Source organism: Ranitomeya variabilis, chromosome 5 (genome assembly GCF_051348905.1).
Source record: "Ranitomeya variabilis isolate aRanVar5 chromosome 5, aRanVar5.hap1, whole genome shotgun sequence".
Lineage (NCBI taxonomy): Eukaryota > Metazoa > Chordata > Amphibia > Anura > Dendrobatidae > Ranitomeya > Ranitomeya variabilis.
In genome coordinates this window covers 102,427,771-102,442,494 of record NC_135236.1, presented here as the reverse complement: position 1 = coordinate 102,442,494, position 14,724 = coordinate 102,427,771, and the positions used below count along the sequence as shown (strand labels likewise).

Here is a 14,724-nt window from a genome sequence, read left to right as displayed (position 1 = left end):
CCCCAAGTGTTTCACTACAGTTTACAACGCAGAGCCGTGAAAATAAAACATATTTTTTTCCCACAAAAATGATTTTTAGCCCCCCAAATTTTTATTTTCCCAAGGATAACAAGAGAACTTGGACCCCAGAAGTTGTTGTTCAATTTGTCCCGAGTACGCTGATAACCCATATGTTGGGATAAACCCCTTTTTGGACGCACGGGAGAGCTCGGAAGGGAAGGAGCACTGTTTTACTTTTTCAACGCAGAATTGGCTGGAATTGAGATCGGACGCCATGTCGCGTTTGGAGAGCCCCTGATGTGCCTGAACAGTGGAAACTCCCCAATTCTACCTGAAACCCTAACCCAAACACACCCCTAACCCTAATCCCAACGGTAACCCTAACCCTACCCCTAACCTCACCTCTAACCGTTTAATGAACATTTTCTGACAGTCATAAGTGCCACGTATTTAAGTGCCACGTATTTAAGTGCCACATATTTAAGTGCCACATATTTAAGTGCCACGTGTTTCAGTGCCACGTGTTTCAGTGCCACGATATTTCAGTGCCACGTATTTCAGTGCCACGTACTATAAATACTATAACTATGTGGTTATACGTGGCACTGAAATATCGTGGCACGTAAATACGTGGCACTTAAGTACGTGGCACTTAAGTACGTGGCACTTAAGTACGTGGCACTTATATACGTGGCACTTATATACGTGGCCACTGAAATATCGTGGCACTTATATACGTATATAAACGTATATTTTAGTGCCACGTATTTCAGGTTAGGGGTAGGGTTAGGGGTAGGGTTTTTTTTTTTTGTTTGTTTTCTTGTGTTTTTCTATAAAAACGCATGCGTCTAAAAACGCATGCGTTTTACCACGTTTACATGCGTTTTTTCACACATGCGTTTTTTTAAAAAACGCATGCAGATAAAAACGCAAGTGTGAAACCAGCCTAAAAGACGCTTTTTATAGCAAAAAAGTTTTTGCGTCTCCACATTTTGAGACCTATAATTTTTCCACATTTTGGTCCACAGAGTCATGTGAGGTCTTGTTTTTTGTGGGACGAGTTGACGTTTTTATTGGTAACATTTTCGGACACGTGACCATTTTTGATCACTTTTTATTCCGATTTTTGTGAGGCAGAAGGACCAAAAACCAGCTATTCATGAATTTCTTTTGGGAGAGGCGTTTATACCGTTCCGCGTTTGGTAAAATTGATAAAGCAGTTTTATTCGTCGGGTCAGTACGATTACAGCGATATCTCATTTATATAATTTTTTTATGTTTTGGCGCTTTTATACGATAAAAACTATTTTATAGAAAAAATAATTATTTTGGTATCGCTTTATTCTCAGGACTATAACTTTTTTATTTTTTTGCTGATGATGCTGTATGGCGGCTCGTTTTTTGCGGGACAAGATGACGTTTTCAGCGGTACCATGGTTATTTATATCCGTCTTTTTGATCGCGTGTTATTCCACTTTTTGTTCGGCGGTATGGTAATAAAGCGTTGTTTTTTGCGTCGTTTTTTTTTTTTTTTTCTTACGGTGTTTACTGAAGGGGTTAACTAGTGGGGCAGTTTTATAGGTTGGGTCGTTACGGACGCGGCGATACTAAATATGTGTACTTTTATTGTTTTTTTTATTTTATTTAGATAAAGAAATGTATTTATGGGAATAATATTTTATTTTTTTTTTCATTATTTTGGAATATTTTTTTTATTTTTTTTTTACACATTTGGAAATTTTTTTTTTTACTTTTTTACTTTGCCCCAGGGGGGGACAATACAGATCGGTGATCTGTCAGTTTGCATAGCACTCTGACAGATCACCGATCTGATTGAAGTGCAGGCTGCTTCACAGTGCCTGCTCTGAGCAGGCGTCTGTGAAGCCACCTCCCTCCCTGCAGGACCCGGATCCGCGGCCATCTTGGATCCGGGTCTGGGAGCTGCAGGGAGGGAGGTAAGACCCTCGCAGCAACGCGATCACATCGCGTTGCTGCGGGGGGCTCAGGGAAGCCCGCAGGGAGCCCCCTCCCTGCGCGATGCTTCCCTGCACCGCCGGCACATCGCGATCATGTTTGATCGCGGTGTGCCGGGGGTTAATGTGCCGGGGGCGGTCCGTGACCGCTCCTGGCACATAGTGCCGGATGTCAGCTGTGATAATCAGCTGACACCCGGCCGCGATCGGCGGCGCTCCCCCCGTGAGCGCCGCTGATCGCGTATGACGTACTATCCCGTCGGCGGTCATACGGGCCCACCCCACCTCGACGGGATAGTACGTCAGATGTCAGGAAGGGGTTAAAGCGGAGGAGTCCTCAAATGGAATTGAGGTCTTCTTCGCCACTTTTGCCAACGGAACATCAATCTTGGGAACTTCATCTCACACTTTAATGTCCTCTGGATTATAAGGCAAACGGAGTCTGAAATCTCTGGGTACTACTAGTCTCTTCTCCGCTTCCTGCCATTCTTCTAGGATCATGGAACGGATGTGATCGTTAACTGGAAAAACCTTTGTGACCTGGGTATGTAAACCGCCAAACATTTCATCCTGGATCGAGGTCTCCTCTGGCGTGTCCTGTAACTGCATGGTGTTACGAACTGCATGAAGAAGCTCATCCGTATCTGCCGCCGAGAAGAGATATCTCTTCCCTCTGCCCAATGATCCATGTCTTTCCTCCTGGTCTGAATGCTCCGAAATCTCTCCTTCAGAAGAGGGACTAGACTCTCTTGGCCTTTTCCGTGATGTTTGCGGTTCCGACTGGCTTGTCTGGGGAAGATTCAAGCTTGAGATGGATGCCTGAACCTCTTGACGAATCATGGTCCTCATACTGGCTAGTAATGCAGTCTGTTCATCACCCACAAATTTAGATGTGCACGACTTGCATAGTGGCTTCCGCGAATTTTCCGGAAATTTAGCAGCACATATCGGGCATAACATTAGTCCGAATTCAATTGGATTTTTTAGCAGATTGAATTCGTTCGATTTCATCGCAAGTGGGCATGAGCCCTTAAATAGCTCTTCGTTTGTGCACAAGAGGTGGTCAAACCTGCCATGGTTTTCAGGCATAAACTGTTCAGGAAGTGCTGGATGGATGGAAGAAAAAAAAAAAACAAAAAAAAAAAACCACACGCATTTGGGAAGATGTTCTTATATATTTTGACCATGCCATGGTACAATGAGTGCCTGTATGGCTGGGTGCACACGATCTGGAAGTATCAGGGCTTTGGATGCAGCGGACATGCTCTGCATCCAAAGTGTTGCCTGCTATTTAACGCTGTTAGGCTACTTTCACACTAGCGTCGTGCACTGCACGTCGCAATGCGTCGTTTTGTAGACAAAACACATCCTGCAAAATTGCTTGCAGGATGCGTTTTTTCTCCAGACTTGCATTAGCAACAAATTGGCACACGTCGCAACCTTCGTGCCGACGGTCCGACGCAGCTGTCGCACCAAAAAACGTTACATGTAACGTTTTTTGGTGCGTCGTGTCCGCCATTTCCGACCACGCATGTGAGGCCAGAACTCCGACCCCGCCTCCCCGGACATCACAATGGGGCAGCAGATGCGTTGTAAAACTGCATCCGCTGCCACCGTTGTGTTTTCTAATCACAGTTTGCGTCGGTACGTCGCATTGCGACATGCGTCGTACGACGCTAGTGTGAAAGTAGCCTTAAATCCACATGTGTTCACTGAACTGTGCAGATTCACTGCATCCAATACACTCTTTTGGTAAAATTTCTCTTGTGAAGACAAGCGAGAAATTGACATGCTGCGGTCTGGGGAGACTAACCGAATGTCAGTCTTCGCGAGCGTTCGTTGATGCATAGTGAACATGGGGATTTCTTGAAATCCTATCCACTATGCTGTAACATCTGGCCGCTGCTCAAGTACGCAGCGTTCAACCCATAGCAACTCTGGATCGTGGGCACACACCCTAGTTGGTTTGAACAATGAGTCTGTGCTGACAGAGTCCCTTAAACTCCCAAGTTATTCCCTAGTCCAGTCACTGTACAAGTGTCATGTTCGTCAAAGGCTTGGGGCTTATTAAGACAGTTGGGTATTCAGCCTGTGCGCACCACTCACAGACTCATTATAGCCAGTGAACCTCACAGACAGATGGATGCCGCACTTTTGAAGAAAGCAGTCAGACCAAAGATGAATGAAAATCAAAGTCCAGCAGACAAAAAAATAATATATATATATATATATATATATATATATATATATACACACACACACACACACACACACATACATACAGTGGTGTTCAAAAGTCCTGCATAGGTATAGGATAAATTGATTTTTCAAGTTTTAAATGTTTTCTGTCAAATATCTTCGATGCTAATATGACATATTATATATGGTTTTGTTCAGAATACAATTTTGCATTCTCTCCCTGTAATATTTTTAGCTTTTGAAGCAGTTTTGCCTGATATTATTGCAACAATATTGGAATTGAAAGCACAACTAAATATTGTACAGCTTTAGATCCAAAATTAGCCAATCACAGATGAGGTTCTTGTGACCAATCATAACCTGGATATGGCAGCCAATCACATTACATCCCATCTGCTGCTTTGTTTGTTTGTTTTATCTGTTGGTCTATCTAGCTGAATCATACTGTAGAGTTTTATGATGGGAGCCTTCAGATTTTTGTCAGCGGAGGATCGTGTGCGAATTGTGGTGCTACAAGAAGAGGGTTATACTGGCCCCCAGATCGCAAGGAAGGTCGGCTGTAATCAGAGTACAGTAGTAAGAATTTTGAAGAAACATAAGCAGCTTGGAATTACCCAGGACAGGCCCAGATCTGGTCGGCCCAGAAAGTCAACTAAAAGGGAGGATAGAGTACTGATAAGAACATCCCTTGCCAATCGAAAGCTCACCTCTCCTCAGCTTCTGTGAGAATGGCAAGAAAAGTGCAATATTGAGGTAGCAACATCAACTGTTAGGAAGAGATGTTTGGAAGCAGGATTGAGAGGGTGCAAGGCCCGAAAGAAGCCATTGATGACAGCCATACAAAGACAAAGGCGAAAACTGTGGGCATTGAAATATTTAAAATGGAGGAAGGAGGAGTGGGAAAAAGTGCTATTTAGTGATGAAAGCACTTTTTGCATTTTAGGAAATGATGGCAAGTCTTATGTGAGAAGGTTCCCACATGAAGAGTACAAGCCAGAGTGTTTGAGCTTCTCTGTGAAACATCCGATGAAAGTAATGGTCTGGGGCTGTTTGGTAGCCAATGGTGTTGGAAGGCTTCATATTGTGGAGGGTATGGGTAATGCAAAAAAATACATAGACATCCTTAATAAGAAAATGCTGCCTTCTGCTCAACAGCTCTTTTCAGGGGATTACATCTTCCAGGATGATGATGCTCCTTGTCACAGGGCTAAGACAGTAACGGAATGGAAAAAAAAAAAAAAAAAAAAAAAGAACAAGGTGGCTACTATTGACTGGCCAGCTCAGTCCCCGGACCTCAATCCAATTGAAAATTTGTGGCACAAGGTATCATTAGAGATATCTAGAAAACAGCCAAGGACCAAGAGTGAGTTGATTGAGGCTCTGATACAGGCCTGGAACCACATCATCACTCGTGAACATCTGCAGAAGCTTGTTCACTCAATGCCACAGAGATGCAAGCTGGTGCTCAAGAGCAAACGCTGGCCAATAAAGTATTAGAAGCTAAAGATGCACTCTAAAGGCCCTTTTCAGGACTCTGAATTAAATAAAAAATAATAAATCTTAAAAAGTTACATTTAAGTCTGTGTGAACTTGCACTGGAAGTTAATGAACTTAGAAACCTGTTCACCATTCTACACACTGTACTGGTGTAGGTATGGTTATGCTGTAAAAAAAATTATCAAAAATGCGCTTACCATAACAATTTATACACTTGGGACATTCAAAAATGAGTATGGCATACAATGAGGGATTACAAAAAAAAAAAATATGTTCCACCAGTTTCACTGTAGAGATGCAGAAGTATGAAACATATAGTTTTCTTCACGCCTATGCAGGACTTTTGAACACCATTGTATATACATACATATACCTAGTAAAGGCATACAACAAGTGCAGACTTAGTAATATAGCAGAATGGCACTCCTTTTTTCAACAGGTGACAATAAAAGCATAGGAGAGTATAGGAGGTCCTCAGAAACTTTTCAACTTCCCTTTCGGTCATAATATTGCTGTGTAAACCCAACCCCTCAAGGCATACATGCAGACAGCACAGGAATAACTCAAGGAAGTTTTACAAACTACGGTATACATTTTTTAAACACCCATCCCCTTCCACCAGCTTGGTATGGCAGCAGGTGCTGTATACATTGCTCTGGACTACAGGTCAGCTTGATGGGCCCAGAACTAGGCCAGAGTTTACAGTGCACACAGGCGGCATTGTACATAGCTCACCGTACAGGGATTGTTCTCCCAGTCTACCCCACCCACCGCTGTGTGTACTGTCCCCTCAGGCCATCACCACGTACTTCTCTCAGCCACACCTAACTCTGGGGAATAAGAACTCATTCATATCTCGCGTAGGAACGTGTCCTGAGCCCACACCAACGACTTCCCAGCAATCAGACCCATCTTACACATGCTGAGGTTTGCCCACATTAGTCATTTAGGCTGTGTGCACACGTTCAGGATTTTTTGCGTTTTTTTCGCTATAAAAACGCGGTAACGCTTAAAGAAAAAAAAACGCGTACATATGCATCCCATCATTTATAATGTATTCCGCAATTTTTGTGCATATGTTGTGTTTTTTTCCGGGAAAAAAAAAAAACGCATCGCAGTAAAAAAATGCAGCATTTTCATTAATTTTGCGGATTGTCCACTATATTATCGCATTGGGAACCTTCGGGGGGGGGGAAATCCACGAGAAAAATGCATGCGGATTTCTTGCAGAAAATGTCCAGTTTTGTTCAAAAAATGACTGCAAGAAATCCTGACGTGTGCTCATAGCCTTACACTGAAATATTTTACAAAGATGGACTACGTTGTCATCTTCATCTACTATAGGACTGTCCTGCTCCCTGAGGAAAGAAAGAAAAGAAAAAAAGCGTCTTTCATATGATGTTTACGTTCCAGAATAGTGATTGACAGATGGATTTGTAAGTAAGTGACTCAGATCAGCTTATAAGCAGATGAGACTCATTTATTGATTGTGTCAAAGTGTAGAGATTGACCAGATATGAGAGACCTGGGGCAATTTCCTAGTCGCACTTATATGATATACATATATAATTATCACTTTTCTTTCCTTAAGGCTGTGTGCCTATGAGGAGTTTTTGATGCAGCGTTTTACAGTTCCAGCAATGTAGATGGGATTCATAGAGATCTCATGCCCACTGTGTCACCTGAGCTGCGGTGCTGGTTTCAAATCCACAAATCACAATTTCTCTTGTGGATACGCTGAGTTTTATGTGCGAAATTTTCCCATAGTCCTGGGTTAGATGCAGAAAAATCTACAGGTCCAAAACGCACATGCATTTTTTTTCTTTTTTTTTTTAAGTGGCTTTCCAAGGTGAAAACGCATAAGAAAACAAATGTATTCCGCAAATGTTGTTGATAAAATTTTGTAAAGCTGAATACCAGAAAGGATCAAACAACAAAGCAGCTTTATTTAAAACCCAACAAGAGACAAAAATTGCATAGGTGAAAAACGGGGGAAAAAAAAAAAAAAAAAAAAAAAAAAACAACCACAGAACCCAAGGAGCCTAAGGATGTGTGCACACGTTGAAAATTTCCTGTGGATCTGCAGCATTTTTTACCTTGCAGAAACGCTGCAGATCCGCAAGTGATTTACATTACAATGTAAATCAATCGAGGAAAAAAAAAAAAAAAAATGCTGTGCTAATGATGCGGATTTAAAAAAGTAGCAGGTCTCTTCTTTTTTGCGGATCTGCAGCGTTTTTTGTACCCATTCAGTTATAGAAATCCACAGGGGTAAAAATATATGCAGTAAATCCACACAAAATACGCAGTAAATCTGCCGCAAATTCGCAAAAAAAAAAAAAAAGCACCTGCGTTTTCTGCCAAGAGATGCAGACTCCACACAAAAAAATTCCTAAGCTGCAACGTGTGCACATAGCCTAAGGCTTCTTTCGCACTTCAGTTTTTTGGTGTCAGTCACTTCCGACATAATGACGGATCCGTCACAATAGTTGAAAAAACGGATGTAACGGATCCGTTTTTTTGACGGATCCGTTACTCGGGGGTTGTATATACTTTTTGGAGCATGCGCAATTGAAAAAAATGGATTGGGGCGACGGATCCGCCAAAATGACGGTCGCGACGGATCCGTCGCCCATAGGTGGCCATTCTATGAAATGACGGACGCGACGGATCCGTTGCGATCCGCCATTTCAACGCAGACAAAAAACGTTGCAATGACCGTCAATGTCTAGATGACGTCCGCCAAATTTTGACGGATCCGTCGCATGACGGAAGGAACGGACGACCATCCGTCACAATCCGTCGCTAATGCAAGTCTATAGGGAAAATAACGGATCCGTCACAAAAAAAACGGATCCGTTATTTGAGTAAAATGGCGGATTTAGACTGACGCCAAACAACTGAAGTGTGAAAGAGGCCTAGGGTATCTGTCCACGTTCAGGAAACGCTGCGTGTTTGACGCTGCGTGGGGCCGCAGCTTCAAACACGCAGCGTCCAGATGTTCCAGCATAGTGGAGGGGATTTTATGAAATCCCATCTCCACTATGCGTGGTAACACGCATCCGTCGGCCCTGCGACTCCGGACATGCTGCACGCCTTTTAAGATCGCAGCATGTCCGTGTGCCTTGCGGCAACGCTGCAAGGAATAACAGGGCCCTATGCGAGGGGTGCGATGATCCCGGATGTGTGCAATGAATACATCCGGCATCATCGCGTCCCAGAAGGGGGCGGGGCTTAGTGCCGAGCGGGTTTGCCGCTCCTACGAAACCGCCGGCCATCCTGATCGTGGACACGTACCCTAATAGTTGCAAAAAAATATGCAACATCAAAAACTCACGAAATATGAATCGTGGGAGCATAGCCTAAGGTCCACGATCCAGAACTAGCAGCGCTTTGGACGCATCATATGTTCACTGCATCCAAAGAACTGTCTTCCAGTAAACACAGGTAAATCCGCATGTGTTCACTGAACCAGGTGCATTTACCTCATCCAATACATTCTATTGGTGAAATTTCTCTTGTGGAAACTAGTGTCTCCACAAGAGAAATTGACATGCAGCGGTCTGGAAAGATGTGCCCCATGTAGTGAGTGATACATAACAGCTGGCCACTGCAGGTTTGACGCTGCATAAATACGCAGCAGTTCCTGATCTTGGGCAACCTGTCAGCGGGATTTTGGTGTGTAAACTAGACACTGTCAGGTTGGCAGAATTATACTGATTAAAATGATACTGAGGGTAAAGAAATCCATCTTGTGTAATCAGTTTATGAGATGCCCGTGCTCTGGGGCCGGACTGTACTCACCCACCCATAATTTAGAGGTTATCCTCTGTACTAACTCTTTAGGTTACTCAGAAGAGAAGTTCTATCTTCCTGCTCTAATCCAGAGGAACCAAGGAGAGACCTGTGACCAGAGGCCACCCTGAAACACAGACAGTGTCTTTATGATGAGCACCATGTCTGTGCTTCGGGACGGCCTCTGGTCAGGTCTCTCCTTGGTTTCTCTGGCTCAGAACAGGAAGATAAGACTGCCTACAGTCCTGACCCAGAGCACGGGCATCTCATTAACTGAAAACTGATTACACAAGATCCTAACCCCAGTATCATTTTAATCAGTATAACAGCAGCAACATGACAATGCCTGTAGTTTATGGAGCACAAACCCGTTGACAGGTTCCAGACAAAAAAAAAAAAAAAAAACGTTTAATCTATAGATGTTGAGAATTCCTTGAATGTCAATGTGAACCTGACACCCCCATAGACTTAGGGCTTGTTCACACGATCCTTTTTTTGCTGCGGATCCGCAGTGGATTTTCAGCTGCGGATCCGCAGACGTTTTCCATGCAGGGTACAGTACAATGTAACCCTATGGAAAACAAAATCCGCTGTTCCGACGTTCCTTTTTTCCGCTGGAAAATCCGCGCTGATTTTCTGCGGAAAAAAAGAAGTACCATGTCTATTCTTTCTGCGGATTCCGCGCCTGTTTTCTAACAGCACCAATAGGAAACTGCAGTTGCAGTTGGAAAACAGCAGTGGAATCCGCAGTAGAAACAGGACAAAAAACCGCAGTGGAAAACCACCGCGGATTTGCACTGCGGGTTTTCCAAAACAGGACCTGAAAAATCTGCAGGAAAAAAAGGATCGTGTGAACATAGCCTTACTACACAGGTAGGGGGGTCACTGAGGGGAAGATTTGCCAGCATCCAGCTTTGGACTACTCATCCGAGTTGCATTATACCCAGTCACGTCTTCAAACTACGATTTCTCTGAAATTCTGCAGTTTCAGAGTAAAACATACACAGCTGCAATAACAACCAAAGTCTGATTTCTGCTGCAGAGCCAATATCGGACAGAATGAATCTGCAGTCAGGTCCCCTTTAATGTGCAAAATCCACACCAAAAAAAGGCTGCGTATGCACAACAGAAATTTACACACTGCTGATTTATACAACACAAAAGCCAATATCCATGAGAAAAAAAAAACCAAAACACTAATACATTTAGAAGCCAAACCAAATGCACAACTTGTTCAGCCCCTCTGGTGGGGTCCCATGTAGTGGTCACCACACACTCACTGTGCAGCCATGTGATGAAAGCAGCAGCCACTTTCCTAAAGGTCATCAATGGAGATGAGCAATTCAATGTACGCCGCCCTCGTACGGCCACTAATATGGGCCTTCGTGGCAGCCGCTCTTTAGTGCAGAAGTGAAGACCGTCTGCCACAGAGGACGTACTGGCCAAGGGCAGCGCAGAGAATGGCTCTTTTATCATTATTACTGAGTGAAAACGGACTGCAGCTGCACAGATGTAACAGGCGCACACCAAGGGCAGACATATCACAGGTGCAGCTATACGGGTGCCCGGGAGTTACAGGGGCCCCATTTCCACCTCCAACAAACGTGGAATTGTGCATTATGAGGAGATACTGGACTTAGAGGGGCCATATACTGCTCTGGCACAGCGGCCCTTCTTCGGACTGTGTCTGCCAGTGACCACTACATGGGCCTGCTCTGTGGTCAGTTGAAAGATGGGACCCAGAGGAAGCTACCCCATCCCCCTTCCTCAGAAGCTTGTGCACCAGACCACCATGCCCTCTGTATAGACATTCCTACTAGTATGTATGTATGTATGTATGTATGTATGTATGTATGTATGTATGTATGTATGTATGTATGTATGTATGTATGTATGTATGTATGTCTTCTTCCTCTCTCTTCATTAAAGAGGTGGGACACAAACAACCGGCTGTGCACCCAGAATCTCATGCATGACACCCATAATTTAGAGGTTATCCTCCAGACTAGCTCTTCAGGTTACTCAGATGAGAAGTTTTGCTCGGCCATCAGATGACAGACGCTCGTCTATGTAATTAAAATTATATGTCTGTCAGAAACAAGAAAGTCATTGTGCAACTCGCAGCGCTCAACACCAACAAACATCAGTTGTCACAACAGAAGGTCAGAACACACATTCAGCTCTGCTGCATCTGCTCCAGGACTGAAGGAAAGTTACAGTAACATGCAAACTGCCTCTCCAGAGAGGAAGAGAACCTGAACTCCATAGCTACAAGTGGCAGCTTCTTCCCAGTCCTGTCACCACTCTGTGCTGCTGTGAGGCAGCAGACAAGCCCCCAGACTCACCTCAGTAGATGGCAGCCCCTGCACAGGACCCCTCCTCAGATGTGCACCGGTTATAAGGGAGGACTGCTGGCAGGGAGGTGACTGCTCTTCCAGGCCTGGGTGTGGTGTGTGTGTCCCTCCTACCATAACAGTTCCTGTGGGTTTAGGAAGCAGTATTCAATACACTACAGAACTTCATGGTTATGTGATAGTGCATGGCTCAGCTTGCTGGGCTCTGTAGTTCTACAAGTGATAAACAGCTGCAGTGTGGGAGGTTCCTATGCAAAGAACAGACTCTGAAGCACAATTTCGACCAAAAAACAACTCCCTTCTGGTCTGGGCTTGTACAGTACATGGGCCATTAGTCATGTGCTTATAAGTCAGGGATGTGTTGTTTTTTTTTCATCAGGCAAAAACTTCTCTCTTGGCAGCTTACAAAAAGCCGCTTTTGCTACATTTTTGCCGCTTTTTTGGGTAAAATTTTTGCTGAATATTTCAGTGTGGATTATATGTGTCATCTGTCTACAGTATGTTTGATAACATTCGTTTTATTAACCAAATTGCAGCATGAAAGCATGGTTGTGTTTCTTAGGCCGGGTCTACATTAGCGCTTCTGTGCGCAGTCAGTGTATGATCGGCATACATCCGCATGCGTCATGCGTACATATCTTTAACATGGTGTACACAGGGACATGCTTTTCCATGCGGATGCGTCATTCCGCGGTGTCCGCGAACACAACATGTTGCACTTTTTGAGGTGGCAGATATTGCGCAATTGTCCACATGCGGATGATTTTGTCCAAAAAACACATTACTGTCTATGGGAACGCATTGGTACGCAAGGACATGCATGCACATGAGTTCGATAGCATGCGTACTTTAGTCTGCGCATGTCCAGAAAACGATGTCCACGCTATAACAAAAGGAGAAAAATAAATCTAGCATTCTTACTCCACAACCTATTGGCCAGATGATGTAATTTATGGTGGGAGCATTGTGTGTGTACATGCTGCTGCTCTGGAATTCCAACCTTCCCTACATTTTTTAATATTAATTTTGCATTTTTGTATGGAATATATACGGTAGGCTCATTGCTTTGTGTTTATTCATATTTGTTTGCAGTTTTTGCACCAGCTGGAAAATCTTGTCCAGAGCCGGAATTTATTTGACTGAACAACTAGGATATGTGCACTAATCAAGCGGTTGGCAGGCATGTGACGTGAAGAATAGCATGTTGACAAGGTTCTCTTTATTCTTGTAAAAAAAAAACATAAAACCTCCCTTGCCATGCAAGTGGTATTAAATAGAGATGAGTGAATTTGATCAGGTCCCTGCTTATTCGGCAAGCTATAGCGCTTACCAAATAAGCTACAAAGGGAACCCGGATACATAGCGTGCGCCGGCTGATCAGCAGTTCGGCTCCGCAGCTTCATGTGTCGGGGCTGTGTGACAGTCACAGCACATGCATGGAGAGCCTAACAATTAGGCTATCCATGCATGTGTTGTACTGTGACACATGCAGCATTGGCGCCTAACAGCTGATCAGCCGACACGCTCCATATACCCGGGATCCCTCTGCAGCTTATTCGGTAGGCGCTATAGCTTGCCAAATAAGCAGGTACTCAATCAAATTCGGTCATCTCTAGTATTAAAGAGTTGGGACTCGTTCCGACTTGCGATGCAATCGGACGAGTGCAATCCAAAAAATAATCGTATCGCACTTGCCCCAATGTTATTTTATGGTACAGCTCATATTTGCGATACGGCATGCAAAAGCAATCACATCATGCTGCTATTGCACCCGAGAAACAGATCGTACACAGCCATATAAATCTATGAGTGAGTGTGAAACATTGCACTGCACATGGATATCACTTGCGTGCAGTGCAATTCCCATGGACGCAGGTAGCAGTGGAGATGGAGAAATTAATTTCTCTGTCTCTTCCGCAGCTGTGCTGTGAGCACAGAGCACTGACACTCGGATCATGCTCGCAGCAGAGCAGGAGCCAGGGGTCATTAGCATATCGCGCCCCATCCTCTCACCTCAGATGTGATTCGCTAGTGTGACCCCACCTTATACTGAAGTTTGGCAGTTGTCATCTATCCACGGAATACGGAATAACTTCCCAACCACTGGTACCCTCAGAGATCAAAAAGTTATCCCCGATCCTTTGAATAACTTCCAAACTTGAGAATACTGCATTAATACAATTGGACAAACCTCCCAAATTTAAGGGTATGTGCCCATGATCAAGAAATTGCAGACTTTGGATGCAGCGTATTTTCGCTGCATCCAAAACGCTGCATTCTATCACGCAGTTAAATCCGCATGTGTTCATTGAACAATGCGGATTTACCGCATCCAATACATTCTATTATGGAAATCTCTGTTGCATCTCTGCAACCGAATTTGACATGCTGCGGCTTGTAAACTAGAATCCAGAACTGTTTACTGATATCTATGAATGTGAACAAGAACTTCTCTTCAACATCCAAGTTGTCCATACAGTCCGGCAGTCTCCGTTACCTGCTTGTCTGTGACCTCGGTCACGTCTCCCCGTGTTAGTGAACCTGACCCCTGTGATCGGCAGCTGCAGTGTCGGCACCTGCTTATGAGTGGTACCTGGTGGCTAGGGTTGAGCGAAACGGGTCGATCATTTTCAAAAGTCGCCGACTTTTGGCTAAGTCGGCGTCTCATGAAACCCGATCCGACCCCTGTGCTTGTCGGCCATGCGGTACGCGACTTTCGCGCCAAAGTCGCGTTTCAATGACGCGAAAAGCGCCATTTCTCAGCCAATGAAGGTGAACGCAGAGTGTGGGCAGCGTGATGACATAGGTCCTGGTCCCCACCATCTTAGAGAAGGGCATTGCAGTGATTGGCTTGCTGTCTGCGGCGTCACAGGGGCTATAAAGGGGCGTTCCCGCCGACCGCCATC

At 44.4% G+C, this 14,724-nt stretch overlaps 1 protein-coding gene across 1 annotated transcript in view; it reads right to left on the bottom strand.

Annotated features, from left to right (window-relative positions):
• The window catches only part of ANXA4 (annexin A4), a 118,427-nt gene extending 106,455 nt beyond the window's left edge, over window positions 1-11,972 (bottom strand). Inside the window, exon 1 of the mRNA XM_077263076.1 lies at window positions 11,810-11,972. The gene's annotated coding sequence lies outside the window, so the exon portion shown is untranslated. The remainder of the gene's footprint in view (window positions 1-11,809) is intronic.
• Window positions 11,973-14,724: the final 2,752 nt, after the last annotated feature.